Source organism: Ranitomeya variabilis, chromosome 4 (genome assembly GCF_051348905.1).
Source record: "Ranitomeya variabilis isolate aRanVar5 chromosome 4, aRanVar5.hap1, whole genome shotgun sequence".
NCBI classification, from domain to species: Eukaryota; Metazoa; Chordata; class Amphibia; order Anura; family Dendrobatidae; genus Ranitomeya; species Ranitomeya variabilis.
Window position 1 is genome coordinate 281203174 of NC_135235.1, and position 19252 is coordinate 281222425.

Here is a 19252-nt window from a genome sequence, read left to right on the forward strand (position 1 = left end):
ATTTTGGAACTTTTAAATTTTAAGAGAATAATTAACAAGTTAAATCCATTGTAGTCAAAAGATTAACTTCTTTTAAAGGGGGTCTTTGCATTTAGTCATAAACGGACAGGTTGTCCATCGCCTGCGCCTTTCAGATATGATCCCAGCAATCAGCTATAATGTGTGTAAGCAAGTGTGATGGTGCTAGAGAGAGAAGAGACTACTCCCCACCTCCTCCTAGTACGCGACTTTTCAGGGCTTCAGATGATCACTCCAAGTCCTGGCACCATCTTGTTTGGACCAGATAGGCATTTCTCCTGCAGTGACCATGGTAGCCATTCAGAAAAATTAACAATAAAAATCCAGAATGTCGGCCCAACCCAATGATTTCACCTGGACCAGTTGACCATCTGATGTGAATGGCGACCACCAGATTTTTCCCTCGACTTTGTCCACCAATCAGTTCAACAGTTATCTCGTGTGTATGGACAGCTTACAGCTTTGGCGTCCATGCTTGGACCCCACTACCTCCTTAGTGCCCAATATGGATGACAAAAGCAGATTTTCCAAACTAGAAACAACCCCATTAAGCAGCCTACGAGTAGACAGGTGTTCTATTGAATACATTGCATAACCATCAGTGAGAACATTTGGAAACAAGAAAAAGTAGAGTGGTTTCCGCTTTCATTTTCGAAAAGGATGCCGAAAAAAAAAATGTAGGTGAAAATTTTGACCAATTGGAGTAGTTTCTCGTATGAAGGCAATTTGCTTCAGTTTTGATAGATATCCCTCATTGTGTACAGGGTAAAAAAAAAACATGTGTAAGTGAACTACATCTGCCCAAAACCGCTATAAATATGATAAAAACCTCATTCAATGCACCAGCCATTTTACCATCCAGGCCATTACTTGCCATAAATATTTATTTTTTTAACCTGCTGTAAACGCCACTGTTCTCCTGAATTCGGCGATGTTTTTCTTTTGTTCCTGCGCCTTTCTATTCCCGAGATACGGTCCTCCGTTCCTTGCATATAAAAGTAGTATTTTTATCCAATTGGGCATCATCTGTGGGATTCTACTAGGACCACGCCCACTTGGTTAAAATGACTAGATTTATATGAAGAAAGGATGGGGCCATATCTCAGGAACGCAGAGGCACAGGAACAAAGGATAACCATCGTCGGATTCAGGAGAACAGCGGGGTTTACACGAGAAAAATAAAAAAAATTAAAATACGTCTAATCTGATTTGGTTTTGTGCACCGATAATGGTCCATTACAGCCTAATGAATTCAACCAAAGTTCGTGAGTCATCATTTCAAAGAAAAAATAAATAAAAATATTCCCACTTTTCCTGTACTGGGAGTTAAATCTCTGTCTCTATGGACTGACTTAGTAATGAAAGCTATATCCTGCGTAGAAATGCTGATAATATTTCTCCGGTCAGTGGGATTGAGTTCAAAAGACTGAACTTGATTGACCCAGTGTTTGGTTTCAGGTGGCTGTGCCGATCCTGCCCCCACGCCTATCGCTAACAGTGACCCACTAATCCTGAGGCCTTCATGTAAGAGCTCCAGGGTGGTCTCTGCCCCCGCAGACATCAGGGGGTACAACTCTAACATCAGTCAATAAGTTTATGGTTTCACATATAAATTAGTGGCCATACAATAAAGAAAAAAAAAGTACTTGGCTGCAGCTCAGATTTTATTGAGTCCCGTTTATCCATTTCCTATCCCGATTTTGTGCAGACGGGAACTTCTGTATTAGTTTCGGATGGTGAAAAAGATTATAATTGGGTTTTACTGCTCAACTTTATGTACTGTAACCAGAGACTCGGATGTACAGCGGCCTCAGACCCTGCCGGGGAGCCGACCCAAGGGACAAAGACTGAAGAACTTCCACTAGGGCTGGATAAAACACCAACCACACCTCGAAAAGTGACGCTCCGACTCCAGAGTCATTAACCAAAACACTAATAGGGAACTGCATTACGAGCAATGACCATGTCAAAATGGTTCCCTCCATGCCAACCTGTAACGTGCCAGGTGCTGCAGTCAGTGGACAGGCAGAGGGTCAGTTTTGATAACGCAAACCTTGATTTTATAAATGCCAAATGGAGGAAAGTACTCCACCTACTGGAGCTTTTAGGACTTCCCATTGTACATCCACGGGCATTGATATAGAGTTGGTCCTGATTATGCAGAACAAAGTCTTCCCAGAAGGGTGGAAACTACTAGACTTTGGAGAGGTTTGTGGGAATTTTTGCCCCTTCATCCAGAAGAGCATTTGTGAGGTCAGACCCTTATGTCAGAGGAGAGGCTGGGCTCACCATATCTGATCTAGCTCATCCTAAAGGCATTGGATGGGGTTGGTCATGTTCTTCTACCAAACTCAACCCTAGATTTTGGATCTTGTGCACTGAGCACAGTCATAGGGAACAGAAAAGGGCGAATCCCAAACTGTATCCACACACCTGGGAGCTACAAGTGTCCAACATGTCTTGTGCTGAAGTAGTAAGATTCCCCTTTGCTGTAACAGAGGCCAAGCCCGATAACAAGCCCATAGCATTATCCCTCCTCCAATGCTGGGCACAATGCAGTCTGATGGGTGCGAAATCCTGACATTCACCAAACCCAGACTCCATCAGACGCAGATAGAGAAGTGTGATCCGTCACTGCACATTACATGTCTCCTCCAGAGCCCAGTGGTGGCGGCTTTACAAAACTCCGAAACTCAACATTGTGCTTGGTGATGTATGGCTGTATGCAGCTGCTCAGCCATGAAGCTCCAGGAGGGGGCGCAGTGTTTGTGCTGTTATAACAGAGAAGGTCAGGACTGCAGTTATGGAGTCAGTAGAGCGTTGGTGACTTTTCTGCCTTCTGTTCCTCAGCACGCAGCCCCATACTCTAATGTAATGGGGTCGCCACTTCGTGGCCAAGTTGCAGCGGTTGTTTCCATTTGTCAGTAATAAAACTCACAGGCGATGGGGGGAGATTTAGGAAGGAAGTGCAGCGCCCCAGAGTCCTGGTCGTTGCAGTACTGATGCTCCGCCGCTAAGGGGAGTGATGGTACGTCTGATGGCACTTAAGGAGTTCACCTGACCAGGTATCACAGACACCAATACACTTCATAGTCTGGCCTCCAGGGGGAGCTAAGGGCGCTATGTATTAGGCCACTCCTCACAATCTGGTAAAACTGGGGGTTGGATAGAAAGTGAGTGAGAAGCTGACTGGGTTGGAACCAGGCAACATCCTGTGGCAGAGGGTGTTGCAGGGGGAAGATTCAGGGGGGTCCCTGTCAGGGGTGGGATCCTGACGGAGGCCTAGCGAAAAGGAAAGAACGTTAAGGAACCGCGCCTGCACTACATCGCGGCGGTATCTCAAGAAAGGACAAGAAGCGAGGTTTATTGTGGAGAGTGAGAAACGAGATCAAAGCAAAAAGGAGATAACACCAGTAGGAGTCGTGCTGTAAGATCGAGGCAACATCCTACTGAGGCGCGTAGCCGGTGGCCGGAACGCCGAGGAAGTATTGGGCTCCAAGCATTACTTCAAACCAACGTCAGGACAGTTAATTATAGGTTGGCTGCCTCACCTAAATCACCTAAGCAGACATAGGGGGCAACTGTGGGAGAGGGGTGTCACTAGGGTCCCGGAAGAGCTCCGAGCCTACCCGTCATACGGGTGCGTCCTATCCATATCATCTGGGGGACGGAGAAGAACATCAGAACAGACATAAGTTGTGGGAAAGAACATCAGAAACAGACAACAGTTGTGAGGACTATCCCGTGGTGCTCAGCAGGGAAGTACTACAACACACAGGCGCTAGAAGGAAGGCACAGATTTCCACCTGCAAAGGGAACTCTGGAGGTGCCATCGGACCGGCCGGTCTCAGACAGCCCTGTTAATCGTACTCTGGATTGCGGATCTTGAAGCCTTCAGTAAAGAGGTAAAGAGACTGCAACCCTGTGCTTGTTATTCATCGCGACCTGCACCATGCACCATCATCACACCTTTCATTGGACGCCCCTTAGCAGGGTCACGGACCGGGTCTAGCCACTGTGACAACCCCAAAACTGAGACAGAGGCCCGGTACCGAGTACTCCGCGGCCCTGCGTTTGGGGGCGCTCCAGAAGAAATGTGAAGAACGCACTTGTTGCTCTAGTGACCCTTACATAGGCTGCACTGGTATCAGTGACCGCTTGGCAAGGGGCCGGATGTTTTACACTGGGGACAATGGGATCGATGTATTGAATGTGTCCCATTACTTCTGTACATCCTTTCTCCCATTACTCATCCATCACTGTATTCATGGCAATACATTTTTGAACCAGGGAGCTCAGGATGAGCAGTTTATCATTATTAAGCAATGTTGTAATTTCTAACTACTCATCATAGGAGCCATCAGCGTTGATGGACGGCCATGCCTGATGCAAGACGGTGTAAGAACTCACAGACCTCAGGCGCTAGACAATAGATGGCCTAATGGCATGACACACCTCATGTCTGCCATGGAGAAGCCCAGCTAATCCGCGCTCCCTCTACAGATGACAGACTGTTGTCAAAAGTTAACAGATGAACAAAAATAACAAATCTTCTGTGTTTGGACGCAAACAGAATGCCAGAAACCGAGAAAGGACTGCTTGGATCACTGGGCTTCTATCACATTAATGTCTGAGATAATGCCACATGATCTAGCACAGATCCCGAGAGGATGGGCCAGCGACGGGTCTTACCACTATCTCTGAGGACCCTGGTGGGGGAGATCAGCGGCACTGTGGCTTGTGCGGATCGGGACTAGGTCACTGATATTCTTGAGTTTTCTTGAATATATTAGTTGGGATTTAACTTCAGTTTGGGAGACACCTGATGCCATAAATATACTGGGGGGCGACATAGAAGGTTAGCTAATCCTGACAATTTTGGTTGGATTGGCCATGTGTAATGGCAGTGTCCCGATTCGCTTCCATTACGGATTCTTGTACAAAAATAAGGATTGAGCATCATGAAATCAAACATGCCCAATCCCTTGGTTTGACAGTCAGCCATAAACTTTAGACATGCCAGACAGACCCCCATGACAACCATTTCTCTCGACCCCCTGTACACACATAACCCTCAATTATGGGTCAAAAAAAGCAAATAGTCGTATTTTTTGTGAATCGTGTAACTGGGCGATTGTCTCACACCCTCCATTACACATTGTGGACACATCTGGGCCGGCAGTTGTCAGGTTCCCCAGGCTCCAGCCAAGCTCTGGCAATAGCTATAGATCAGCGGGAACGGAATGTGGAACTAGGGAAAGGAACATTCCACCCCGCCAAGGAATGCGCAGTGCACACTGTGCAGAACCACCCAGGGCAGATCTGCAGGGGACGACTATACCAGAGACGCCCCATTACAAGTATACTGTGTATTCAGGAGATAATACATGTGCTATTAACCAGCAAGATGGTCGCCAATCATGAGCCAGCCTCAAGCAGGAGTCATGCCAATAGCCATGTTAAATCGGAGCACGACTTCACCCTTCCACGTTACACAGTCTGCACTAAGACCGCAGTGGAAGGAGCGGCCACGAGTGCCCTGACCCCAACTCGGGCAGCCTCACAGACATACAGTAATCTAGCAATTTCCACATAGGCCTAATATTAGACTCCTACTTGCAGTTCTTTTCAGCAACCACATTTACATCATCAGCAATACACCGCCTCTGACCCTATTAACTTGTACACAATTATTTGGGGGCATCCTCTGTTCTGAGCAAAATGTCATTTTGCTGGGAGGGGGAGGAGGTGAGCTGTGATATCACATGGTGAATGGTGGATCCTGTGTTATTTACTGCATATATAGGCGTTATCAGTCATTGTACAGGAGGAGGAGGTGAGCTGTGACATCACCTATTGTCAATGGTGGATCCTGTGTTATCTATTCACAATAGGAGATATCACAGCTCACCTCCTCCTCATGTACAATGACTGATAACACCTCTATATACAGTGGTTGAGCCTGAGCATTGGTCGGCGTTCGATCCTGCGACTGCAGATGAGATGAAGCGCATTTTAAGTAGAGACCGGCAGAAAATTTAGTGTCGCTTTGGAGGTGAAAGGAGAAGAAATCCTGATAACTCAGAAGTAGTAAAGCGAGGAAACCGCCCAGTGTGTACAGCGTCACAGTAAGGGATTGGCTTTGGAAGTAACAGAACAAAACACACTTGTCCGAAATGAATCTCCCGTGTCATCAAATCCCTCCTATGTCCGGACCATTGATCAGAGCCGGTGGGGGGGGTGGTCTCCTCCTGATACTTGTGTGAAAGTGGATGTAGAAAGTGAACAATGGGCAGAAACCAATTAAAGCAATGGAGTGTAGCAGCGGGATTATTCCAAGGGCAGAACAAGTTTTACAGAAGCTGCTTAAAGGAAAAAAAAAAATGGATATAACATGGAGGCACGCCATGTGATACACAAGGCATGGTCAACATAAACGCAGCTCGCACTCACAACTAATGTATAACGTGGATTTTTGGATTTTCTTTAGGATGAAGTATGAGCAGCACAAGCTGACCATTGGACCCGCACCAGTCAGTAGATCAAAGGTTTGGGGGGCTGGGATGCAGTGCCAGGCTCAGCCACTAATAGGCACGGCACTGTGGCAGGTTTTGCACTAAGGGGTCCAGAGTGCTCAAATGATGACCCCAGAGCCAAGGACCTGCAGACCACCTTTATTTACTTACGTGATTGTACATATTTTTATGTGCTGGAAGATCTGTACTTAAAACGGTTGCAAAAATAAAAGAATAAAAACAAAGTTTAAAATGTCTGTTAATTTCAAAAAACAGCGCCACCCTTTTCTACAGGTTATGTCCAGTATTACTACCTAGCTCCACTGCAGTCAAAAGGACGAGCTGCAATCTCACACGCAGCCTGCAGACAGGCGTTTTTGGAGGAGAAGGGACATGTTTGTCCCATCCTGGATAACCCCTTTTAACTTCATCTCTTGCTCACAAAAACAGGAGAAATCAGTTGCCCTTTATGGGCGAATTCACATGCTGCAGAAATCTCTGCGATTCAAACCAGTTCCAATCATCCAGTACTATTGACAGGAGTCGGTTCAGAACTTTTCACACCAAATATGCGACTATACCCTAATCGACCACTAGGTTTCGGCCGGGCAGGGTATAGTTGACCTAATGAAAATGAAGATTTCCGTAATAAAATTTAAATATAAATATATATATATATATATATATATATATATATATATATATATATATATATATATATATATATATATATATATATATATATATATATATATATATAGTATTAATTGATTTAAAATAAAAAAATATATAGAACAATGTGTTTCGGCTATATGCTCATTAAAAATAGCCTTCCTCAGGTATCATACCCGAGGAAGGCTATTTTTAATAAGCATATAGCCGAAACGCGTTCTATGTATTGTTTGTTTTTTTTTTTATTAATTACTGAAGTTTTGTAATACCTTTGCCTGGTGCCTGTTACCTGGGAGCGCTGAACAGACTGGATGAACACTTTTTTTGTTTTTAAGTATATAATTCCACATGTGTTAATTCATAGTTTTGATGGAAGGCATCAAAACTATGAATTAACACATGTGGAATTATATACTTAAAAACAAAAAAAAGTGTTCATCCAGTCTGTTCAGCGCTCCCAGGTAACAGGCACCAGGCAAAGGTATTACAAATCTTCAGTAATTAAAAAAAAAAAAAAACAATATATAGAACGCGTTTCGGCTATATGCTTATTAAAAATAGCCTTCCTCAGGTATGATACCTGAGGAAGGCTATTTGTGAATGTACAATTTTCATAGTCATGAAAATACAGAAAAATCTTGAAATGAGAAGGTGTGTCCAAACTTTTGGTCTGTACTGTGTGTATATGTATGTATGTACAGGGGCGGATTATAATAGGGTCAATCTGGGCGGTAGCCCAGGGCCCAGTGGTGTGGGGGGGCCCTGGGCTACCGCTCAGATTGCCCGCCGCCATCAGGGCATTACTGCCCTGACTGGCATATGGGCCCAGTGGGCAGAAAGGGGGCCCGCATCGGGCCCTGTCTCATCTGCTCACCGGGCCCCTACCGGCGCTGCGGCAGTTTCACCTATTGACGTGTGGGCGCGCGCCCGCACGTCAATAGTTAACAGCCGCCAGCCAATTGGAGGCTGGCAGCTGAAGTCGGCCGCAGGTGCAGCGCACACGTCGCTGGCGTCTGACGTCATTGTCAGTCGCTGGTGAGTGCGCGCTGCTGGAGGGAGCTCGCCGCTGGAGTGCACAGGTCAGGTGAGGAGAACTCGTTTTTTTTTGGGGGGGGGGGGGGTTTTGCTAACGGCAATCCGGGGGGCCCAGGTGGGCAATATGCTGGACACACTGGGGCTACTATGCTGGACACACTGGGGCTACTATGCTGGACACACTGGGGCTACTATGCTGGACACACTGGGGCTACTATGCTGGACACACTGGGGCTACTATGCTGGACACACTGGGGCTACTATGCTGGACACACTGGGGCTACTATGCTGGACACACTGGGGCTACTATGCTGGACACACTGGGGCTACTATGCTGGACACACTGGGGCTACTATGCTGGACACACTGGGGCTACTATGCTGGACACACTGGGGCTACTATGCTGGACACACTGGGGCTACTATGCTGGACACACTGGGGCTACTATGCTGGACACACTGGGGCTACTATGCTGGACACACTGGGGCTACTATGCTGGACACACTGGGGCTACTATGCTGGACACACTGGGGCTACTATGCTGGACACACTGGGGCTACTATGCTGGACACACTGGGGCTACTATGCTGGACACACTGGGGCTACTATGCTGGACACACTGGGGCTACTATGCTGGACACACTGGGGCTACTATGCTGGACACACTGGGGCTACTATGCTGGACACACTGGGGCTACTATGCTGGACACACTGGGGCTACTATGCTGGACACACTGGGGCTACTATGCTGGACACACTGGGGCTACTATGCTGGACACACTGGGGCTACTATGCTGGACACACTGGGGCTACTATGCTGGACACACTGGGGCTACTATGCTGGACACACTGGGGCTACTATGCTGGACACACTGGGGCAGATTGCTGGACACACTGGGGCAGATTGCTGGACACACTGGGGCAGATTGCTGGACACACTGGGGCAGATTGCTGGACACACTGGGGCAGATTGCTGGACACACTGGGGCAGATTGCTGGACACACTGGGGCAGATTGCTGGACACACTGGGGCAGATTGCTGGACACACTGGGGCAGATTGCTGGACACACTGGGGCAGATTGCTGGACACACTGGGGCAGATTGCTGGACACACTGGGGCAGATTGCTGGACACACTGGGGCAGATTGCTGGACACACTGGGGCAGATTGCTGGACACACTGGGGCAGATTGCTGGACACACTGGGGCAGATTGCTGGACACACTGGGGCAGATTGCTGGACACACTGGGGCAGATTGCTGGACACACTGGGGCAGATTGCTGGACACACTGGGGCAGATTGCTGGACACACTGGGGCAGATTGCTGGACACACTGGGGCAGATTGCTGGACACACTGGGGCAGATTGCTGGACACACTGGGGCAGATTGCTGGACACACTGGGGCAGATTGCTGGACACACTGGGGCAGATTGCTGGACACACTGGGGCAGATTGCTGGACACACTGGGGCAGATTGCTGGACACACTGGGGCAGATTGCTGGACACACTGGGGCAGATTGCTGGACACACTGGGGCAGATTGCTGGACACACTGGGGCAGATTGCTGGACACACTGGGGCAGATTGCTGGACACACTGGGGCAGATTGCTGGACACACTGGGGCAGATTGCTGGACACACTGGGGCAGATTGCTGGACACACTGGGGCAGATTGCTGGACACACTGGGGCAGATTGCTGGACACACTGGGGCAGATTGCTGGACACACTGGGGCAGATTGCTGGACACACTGGGGCAGATTGCTGGACACACTGGGGCAGATTGCTGGACACACTGGGGCAGATTGCTGGACACACTGGGGCAGATTGCTGGACACACTGGGGCAGATTGCTGGACACACTGGGGCAGATTGCTGGACACACTGGGGCAGATTGCTGGACACACTGGGGCAGATTGCTGGACACACTGGGAGCAGGACTGGAGGCATGGGCAGAATGTAGATACGGGGCATGATTGGAGACACGGGGCAGAATGAAAGACATGGGGCAGGATTGGATCATGGGGCAGGATGGATACGATGGAGACAGATGGGGCAGGATGGGGAGATCATATGGGGTAGAATGGATACTCATGAGGGCAGGATGCGAGAACATATGGCTGGAGCCAGGAATGAGATAAACGGGGCCAGGATGGGGAATACTATTACCATAGGGGCTAATTAAGGGATATTACTGCAGTGATGTATTTATTTTATTTTTTGAGTATACTGTTTTAAATGGGGGGGCGGTCCTGTTACTGTGCAGAGTGACACTATATCGCCTGTTTTTCTTCATGTGGTGTAATGTAGAAGTTGTGAAAAATTAAGTAATGTATTCTGCAAGCGGAGCTTGAGATAACTTATTTCCTGCAGAAACGAGTCCTGGCTGGAAGAAATGATGGCGGTCTGTGCTGGATGAAAGATGAAGGACTTCACCTAGAGATGTCACTGGTGAGTCAGTGTTACCTATACACTGACACTATACACTGCATACTATATACAGAGGTCCTGTGTATAATGTCACCAGTGATCGCTGTATAACCTCTACACAGACAGTGCATACTAAGTACAGATCTCCTGTGAATACTGGCACTTATGGTGATAGTATTGTGTTGTTTTTTTTATTACTGATTAGTATTGTAGTATTTAGTCACTATGTGGTGGTAATATGTGGTCTGGAAATGGTGTTGCGGTATTTATCCCTTGTATATGCTATTTGGTCACCAAGTGGTGGTAATATGTGGTCTTGACATGGTGTAGCGGTATTTGTTCCTTGTATGTGATATTATTCGATCACTGTGGTTGTAATTTGTGGTCTGGTCATGGTGCGGTGGTATTTGTTCCTTGTATGTGATATTGGTCATTTTAAAAATTGAAAAATAAATCAAAATATACCTAAATTGTATTGCATATTTTAACAAATATTTAATAGGTTACAGTAGAGTAGGGCCCGGCCATTTTTCTGGAATAATCTGGTTCAGGTATATCATGACCCCCGTCACATGACCGGGGGGGGGGGGGGCACAGTGTCTGAACAGCCCGGGGCCCTGGTGAATGAATGAATGAATGAATGAATGAGAGAGAGTGTGTGTGTGTGTGTGTGTGTGTGTGTGTGTGTGTGTGTGTGTGTGTGTGTGTGTGTGTGTGTGTGTGTGTGTGTGTGTGTGTGTGTGTGTGTGTGTGTGTGTGTGTGTATGTATCACCAAGAAACAAAAATACCACATATTGAGGGGGAATAATGAAAAGTATTCAATATATCCACTGTATTTTATATTGGATCACCCCATGTGGCGACCTTATAACAAGGACACATCCATCTAACATCTAACTAGAGCTTGATTCCCATAGGGAAAAATGATGTACTAGTCCTTTAATAAATATAAAACATCTTTATTGGAATTATTAAAATAAATGAAAAAGACAAAACAGGTGTGTAGAAGTTTACAAAAAATGAAGCAATAACCACCAAGGGCCACCCACCCCCACCAGTTACCCCATTAAGGGTCCGAGCTACTTTTATATAATAACCTAAAAAAAATTATTAGCCTGGATAGCGGTGCCTGTGCACCTACAACCTGTCACATTGTGGACTAATTAAGCGTGATCTCTATATCAAGGGTACCACATAGATATCCACCCGATAATATAAGCTAAAGACTATATGAAATGATTAATCCTCAAGGGATACCATAAGTCTCCATTGACAAGGTTCAAATCCCGTAGGCTAGTTATAGCTCCTTCCCTCCTTAGCACGCCTCATATTGAGAGCAGTTATCAATTACTTACTGTAGAAAAATGCACCGTGAATTTGGGAAACCAGGGGGGGGTGAGTGCCCGCCCCAACGCGCGTTTCTGTCCGTCCTTCGTCAGGGGGCACTCACCTCCCCGGTCCCGCGCCTTAGTACCCCAGCACTTTCAATCCTGTATTACGATGGTCACCAGATGTGACGTTACTGCCCGGAAGTGACGCGCGCGTCACCATAGCTACCGCAACGCCAAGGCGCATCGGCGTCACACAGCACCACGCATGCGCGATGCCGTGTAAAGACACCGGATGCACCGAGGAGACAGCTGAAGCAATGGGAACACGCGTCAGACAGGCGTTTGCACCGGCACCTACGGTCTTTGTCATAACAGTCCCATAATAAGGTATACGGACATATCCTAAACTATAAACATTTTACCATAATTCTAACAATGCATAAAGGATATGAACCATATTATTACAAATGGATATTTTAAGACTGTACACATAATATGACACACCACAAGGCAATATAAATATGTTGTCAATGCGACTTCTCATGCCACTTGAAAGGCGCAATTATCCAGAAGGTGCAGATATGAATAGTCCAAACGCCACTCAGTGCTCAGAAGATAGTGTATAACTTGTTGATATAGCATGTCCAGACGTCACACCGTAATCGGGAGAAAATGTGTATAGCTTTACGGCTGGAATTACTGCACGGAACACCGGAAAAAACCACAGTCATTAAAAACATAGTTAAAACTATTTAAAAACAATTTTGCTATCAGATTTGAAAACAACTCATGGTAAGATGTTCAGACAAATGATCACAGGAATGGCGCATAGCTCAAATTTTCATTTAACCCAGCGGGGTGCAAAGTGCCCAGCGTCCAGATCCATCTAGACTAACTGGGCTAGTTTCTTAGGAATATCACCCCTACGAATTCCCAGCTCCACCATATCAATACCTCTAACCCTTAGGAGGCTACCATCACATCCGTGATATTGTTTAAAGTGGCGCGGTATCGTTTTAAGGGTGGATGTGTCCTCACAGGTCGCAGCTGCGGCAATGCCCCGTACGTGCTCTCTCACCCGCACTTTCAATTGCCTGGTAGTCAGGCCAACATATATTTTAGTGCAGGGGCACGTTGCGTAGTAAATCACGTTTTCGCTTAGGCAGGAAATCCTCTTTTTGATGTTATATACACGGGTATTCCCTGCATCAGCAAACGTATTACACCGATCTATATTCGGGCATGCCACACAACGACCACATGAGACACATCCACCCCTCGCAGCCCCTGTATCCAAAAAGGTTCTTGATCTATTGTCTACATAGTGACTGCGAACCAACATGTCGCGAAGATTACGCGACCTTCTGCCAGTGATGGCAGCCCTCTCGGGCAGAAATCTGGCAAGAACTGGATCAGCTCTAAGAATATGCCATGACTTCTCCAATATTTTTCTGAGCATGGGGAACTGGGAATGGTAGTTGGTAACAAACCGAACAAACTCACAATTTTCTCATTGCGATTTTTATATAGAAGATCATCCCTAGGAGTGTTAAGCTCTATTAAATGCCAATATAACAAATATTTAATAGGTTACAGTAGAGTAGGGCCCGGCCATTTTTCTGGAATAATCTGGTTCAGGTATATCATGACCCCCGTCACATGACAGGGGGGCCGGGGCCCTGGCTACCCTAAGTAAGTAAGTAAGTATGTATGTATATATACACATATATACACACACATACATACAGCAAAATTCCCTCGTCCTCAACTGCACAGAAACCTCTCTGTCCAGTCCCATGGTCACTTATGCATGTCGTGTTCCAGCCCATTACGCAAATACATAAAAAAAATAAAAATTGGGCAAATCTAATTTTTTGCGCATATTATGCCAAAGATGACTTTGAGCAATACAAAGGCTGGATGACACCCTGATCCCTCAGTTAGGTGACATGGAAGGAAATTACCCTCCTGACACATTTCATTCAGCCGAACTGGAGCCGCAGAGAACAGACTGTGGAAAAACAAAAGGTGCAACAGGCTCAGAGCAGCGTTCAGCCATGACCTAAAATAAGAGATTAGTCTGATACCCCGACTACTGCTACTGGTGTCACCCCGCGTCCACAGCTGGAGTGCAATATGGGCAAACACACAAGGGTGGTCTAGAAGGGAATCACCAAGAACTTCCTCATTATTCTTGAAAATGAACCCAAAAGTGACGTATACAACCCCTCATCTCAACCAGGCTATAACATTTCTACGGACATTGCTTCTTACATGGGTGATAAATAGACCTAATGGTTAAAAGGATAATACCCTGCAGGGGTGTAGGCAGGGACGGACATACCACTGGTGGAGCCATACCGGGGCCCAAGACATAAGGAACCACTTATTTTATTTATTATGCGTTTCTTATATAGCACTTTAATTCCACAGCACTTAACAGACCTCATCACTGTCCCCATTGGGGCTCACAATCTAGAATCCCCATCAATATGTCTTTGTACTGTGGGAGGAAACTGGAGAACCCGGAGGAAACCCACACAAACACAGGGAGAACATACAAACTCCTTGCACACATCATCCTTGATGGGATTTGATCCCAGGTCCCCAGGCCAGCAGCTTCTGTCATGGACACAATGGGGTGCATTATAATGAGCGGTTGGACTGTAAAGGGCCCATACACAAGTCTTGCTCTGGGGCCCCTCTTCCCTCTGCCCTTGGTATATATGGCACATCGATAGGAAATTGGTGGAAGTCAAATCAACGATATCTCAACTATCAAAGGGCTGGTGGCACTTCTGCATCAGAGCCAAATGGTGACTTTGGCCACAGCACAGAAATGCAGGAAAATAAGGGTCACATTGTAACAAACAAGTCACAAAAAAGCCAAATCGAATTATTGCAACACGCTTGTTACGGTCACTTATCGGTTGCAATTCGTGAGAAGCGAAAGTGCTGGCTACTCAACTTTGCATCAGGTGCTTGGGTACGCAGAGTTTCGCGGATGCTCGAGTGACAGGCTCCAGTCCCCGCATGTTTCACGGCCGTTAGACAGCCCATGTATGACAGGCAATCAACGCATGTTTTGCACTATGCTACGCTATTGATGCAAGAAGCAGTGTATTCTTTTCATGGCCAAAGTTGCCGTGCAGCCCGAGGATTAGTTTTACTTAGTTCTTGTGTTAAAAAAAAATAAAAAAATAAAAAAAAAAAAATCAGACAATACGTGTGGACACATTAGGGAATTTTAAACGAAAACTAGTATTTAGACAACAGTGAACCCAAGGTGTCCCATACTTAAAACAACAGTCAGGAGAATGTTCAGCCGGCCGCCATACTTTCTAACGCACCCAAACATGCAAATACTCGGCCGAGCGGCGAGACAGAACAAAAGGATCAGGGGAAAAAAAAAATTAGATGGCCAACCAAGACTGATCAGACTATCAACCGTTACCATTAAACAGTGACAGGTTAGGTCAACTTTAACCAAATACGTGACTATAATTTACACCAAACTTTTTGCCAATTTTTGTACACGGCAAATTTCAGATCATGCCCCTTTCCTACCAATTGATGCCTGTAATGGAACTAGGTGGAGAATGTGTCCATCACATAATTATGGTGCATGGACAGTTTTTTTGGAGTCACAGCACATTTAGCCAAGTAAAGCTCCCTGGAAAATGCTCTCATTCCTTTGAAAAGCAAATTGAAAAATTTAGAGGCAGCATGGTGGCTAAGTGGTTAGCACGGCAACCTTGCAACGCTGGGGTCCTGGGTTCAAAATTCATTGATAATCTGCAAAGAGTTTGTATGTTCTCTCTGTGTTTGCGTGGATCCACTGGATTCCTCCCAAACTTCATAGACAAACTGATAGAGAATTTAGATTGTGAGCCCCAATGGGGACAGTAAAGCGCTGCGGAATACGATGACGTTATAAAAGCAAAGCATAATAAAAAAGGATGGAAGACCTAAGGAATTTAGGAGAAACAAGCCAATTATGGCAGAAACGCATAATTCTATCATACAGGGATTTTAGTGACCTCAAGGTCACATCTTCAGGAGTGCACCACTGTCTCCTGGCTTCCTACTTACTGGGAGCAGTACGCTCCTGATGATTGGCAGTTTGGGTTGGCGGCATGGCAGTATCGCTATCCCAAACTGCTTGCTCTCCAGTGCTACATACAGTTTTGCCTGAGTGCATGGGCACAGAAGCTGGCTGCATTCAACGATCCGGACAGCTTCAGAGCAGCACTTACAAGCTCTATCACAGACAGTATGCAAGCGCCCCATCACAAAAATATATATAATTATATACTGTATATTTATCAGTACACTATAGAATTAAAAAAAAATCCTTTTGTTCTCTTGAATCAAGAGTATTTTTTTTTTTTTTTTTTTTTTTTTTTTTAAAGTTGCTCATTTTTTGCATGAGTTTTGCATAATAAATATATGAAAACCTTTAGGCTATGTGCACACGTCAGGATTTTATGCAGAAATTTCCTGAACAAAACCAGAGATTTTCTGCAGAAAATCCGCACGCGTTTTTCTCGCGGTTTTTGTGCAGATTTTTCGGGGGGGGGGGGGGTTCCGGAGTTTCCCAATGCATTAAATAGCGGGAAATCCTCTAAAAATCCGCAAAATGAATGAACATGCTGTGTATTTTTCCCGCAATGCGTTTTTATTGTGGAAAAATATGCAACATGTGCACAAAAATTGCAGAATGCATTCAAAATGATGGGATGCTTAATGTATGCGTTTAAGCGTTTTTGCCACGGAAAACCGCCGGCAAAAAACGCAAAAAATCCGGAACGTGTGCACATACCCTTAAGATAATAAGCTGACATGCCATAGATATGATGAGTGGAATCCATCTTCTGCACAAGTACAGTCACTGCCCATGGACAAAACGTGTTACGGGCTGTGGGGGGCAATTACCAGTGTTTTTGAAGACAGTTGAGTCCTAGAGGTCCGACCCTAATCGATTGCTCCATTGCGAAATATCTAGTTGATTTCTTAGCATTCCTGTAAAACATTTTTTTGTGTGACCTCCTTTCCCAGGATATGTGCTGTGGGATAAGGCGTGGTGATGGTGAACATACTTGTGCCTCACACCCTTTTTCCTATAAAATCCCACATGATTACATTTCAGGGAACACCTGATCACGTAGAAACAGATAGATTGGATACAGGATCTCTCCAGAGCAATGAATCAGATCCCTGCAGCCGGTGACCGGATCCGGACGTTCTCATACCGCTCCTTTGTATGACATGACAGACAGATGACTAAACCACAGGAAACAATATAGGTGCAAGTTATGATGTCAAGGACAACGCGCAGCATTACTAACGCCCCGTCCTCCCTGCACGGTGTTGCATAAAAGCAAACACGCTGAACATTACCTTCCCTTCGCTTTTGGTTTTTCATCCAAGTATTCGGATAATTGCTCTTCTATTGCGATTAGTAGAGGAGTGATGGGTGAAGAACTCGCTGGTCTGGTTCTGGAGGCGCGTGCGGAGATGAGCCGTCTGCTCACGTATGGATTTTGTTGATGGGCTAAAGCTCTAAAGAACTTGTAATTATAGAGCACTAAATCCCTGTTCACACTGCGTTAATGCAAAATGTCAGGCCGATTCAGACAGAACCCCAGCGAAGCCATAGATTGCAAAGGGAGATGTAAGGGACTCGGTTTTGTGCTTTTTGCCCCGATCGTGTCCGTATTTTTCAGATGGCACCACTGGAGCAAGGAGCGGCGCACAGATGTGAGGATGCCGCCATTTATTGTTTTACCCTGTTGCTGCCCATAGCGAAATTTTCCTATTGAGCGGAGAACCTCTTTAATATGATTGATAAAAATTACCACTAATATTTTTGTTTTCCAAGCTAATTATTCTTTATTAAAATATTGATGTATAAAAACATATGTAAATTAATGGATGCAGATGAAAGTTGGACAAGTTTTATGGATAAAAATCTGACTTTTTTATACTGTGACAGAGTCACTGGCACAGTGTATAAAGGGAGATAGGTGTCACTGTGCATACTGGGGTCAGAGTTTTAGAACCAGAATATTTTTGCCTCCAGCATGCCACGTGCTTAGAGGGCTTAATTTAAAGCTATACAGGGGCTGGTTTTATGTGAGCACCTTATCTCCTCCTGCAGAGCCGAAACCAACATGTGTACTAGCAGGACCTGCGGTGATGTCACGATCAGGTGACCACCACATTTTGCTGGTTAATTACCTGGACATGATAGCCAGTCTGTGCGATGCCTTGGGAGAGGAGGAACTCTCACATGGCTCCAGGAGGAGCTGAGGACATTTCAAGGTGTCTGCAGTTGAAGCCTGCAGAGAGAGGACTTTGTTGTACTTTATCTGTCAACCCCTTACAATACGTTCATCTGAACCCAGCTAATCACAATGATAGGATCATCAACGATGCTTTACTTTCCCAAATTGCACAGAGCAGGTGGAAGGAAACTCCTAACACCAAGCCTTCATCCAGACAGCGTTTTTTGTCTTAAGTTTCTTATCCACATTTTACATGGACACAACAAGTACCCATTTTGTTTTTTTTTTGTTGGTGCCACAATGCAGATACATTCAATTTTGATCAGATTTGTGGATCAAAACTTAATAGATACCCCCCCAAAAAAATGCCATCTTTGTTGTATCCCTAGCAGAGCAGAGAATCCCTAAATTACTTTTTAGTTGGAGTCATCTGAAAGGTGACCGACCATTAAAATTAGTCAGAGACTGTCATTTATGGCTGAGGGCACAAGGTCTATTGTCCAAATTAGCCCCATATATTTCTTATTTTACAGCCTTTGCCATCTATAGATTGAAAAAGCCCAAAGTAAATATTTTTGTCAATTCCTAGTTCAGCCTGTAAATATACCTGGCCCCGACAGATACTAAATATGGAGACAATGCAACTTCTTAGGTGAAAGTCTGGCATGAAGACGGCCGGGTCAGCATATTTGTATGTGCCTGTAGGATGGAGATATACGGCACAGAAACCACAGACAGGGTGACTCATACCATGAAACCAGCCAGGTGCTGAAAAACAATCCCTGTACTTGTCCCCTATGTTCTCCACTCGATATATGGGGGAACCAGAACACGAATGCACTTTTGTCAGAGGAGTAACAAACAGAAGGGTGCAAAGAAGAAACAATGGAAAGTGCAAGAAGCCAGAATGCTCCTCAAGTGATCCGAATGCCATGCACACCTGTTCTCTCATAATAAGAAAAA

At 45.7% G+C, this 19252-nt stretch overlaps 1 protein-coding gene across 1 annotated transcript in view; it reads right to left on the reverse strand.

Annotated features, from left to right (window-relative positions):
- The window catches only part of PLEKHN1 (pleckstrin homology domain containing N1), a 48343-nt gene that overhangs the window by 21395 nt on the left and 7696 nt on the right, over positions 1-19252 (reverse strand). The window lies entirely within an intron of this gene.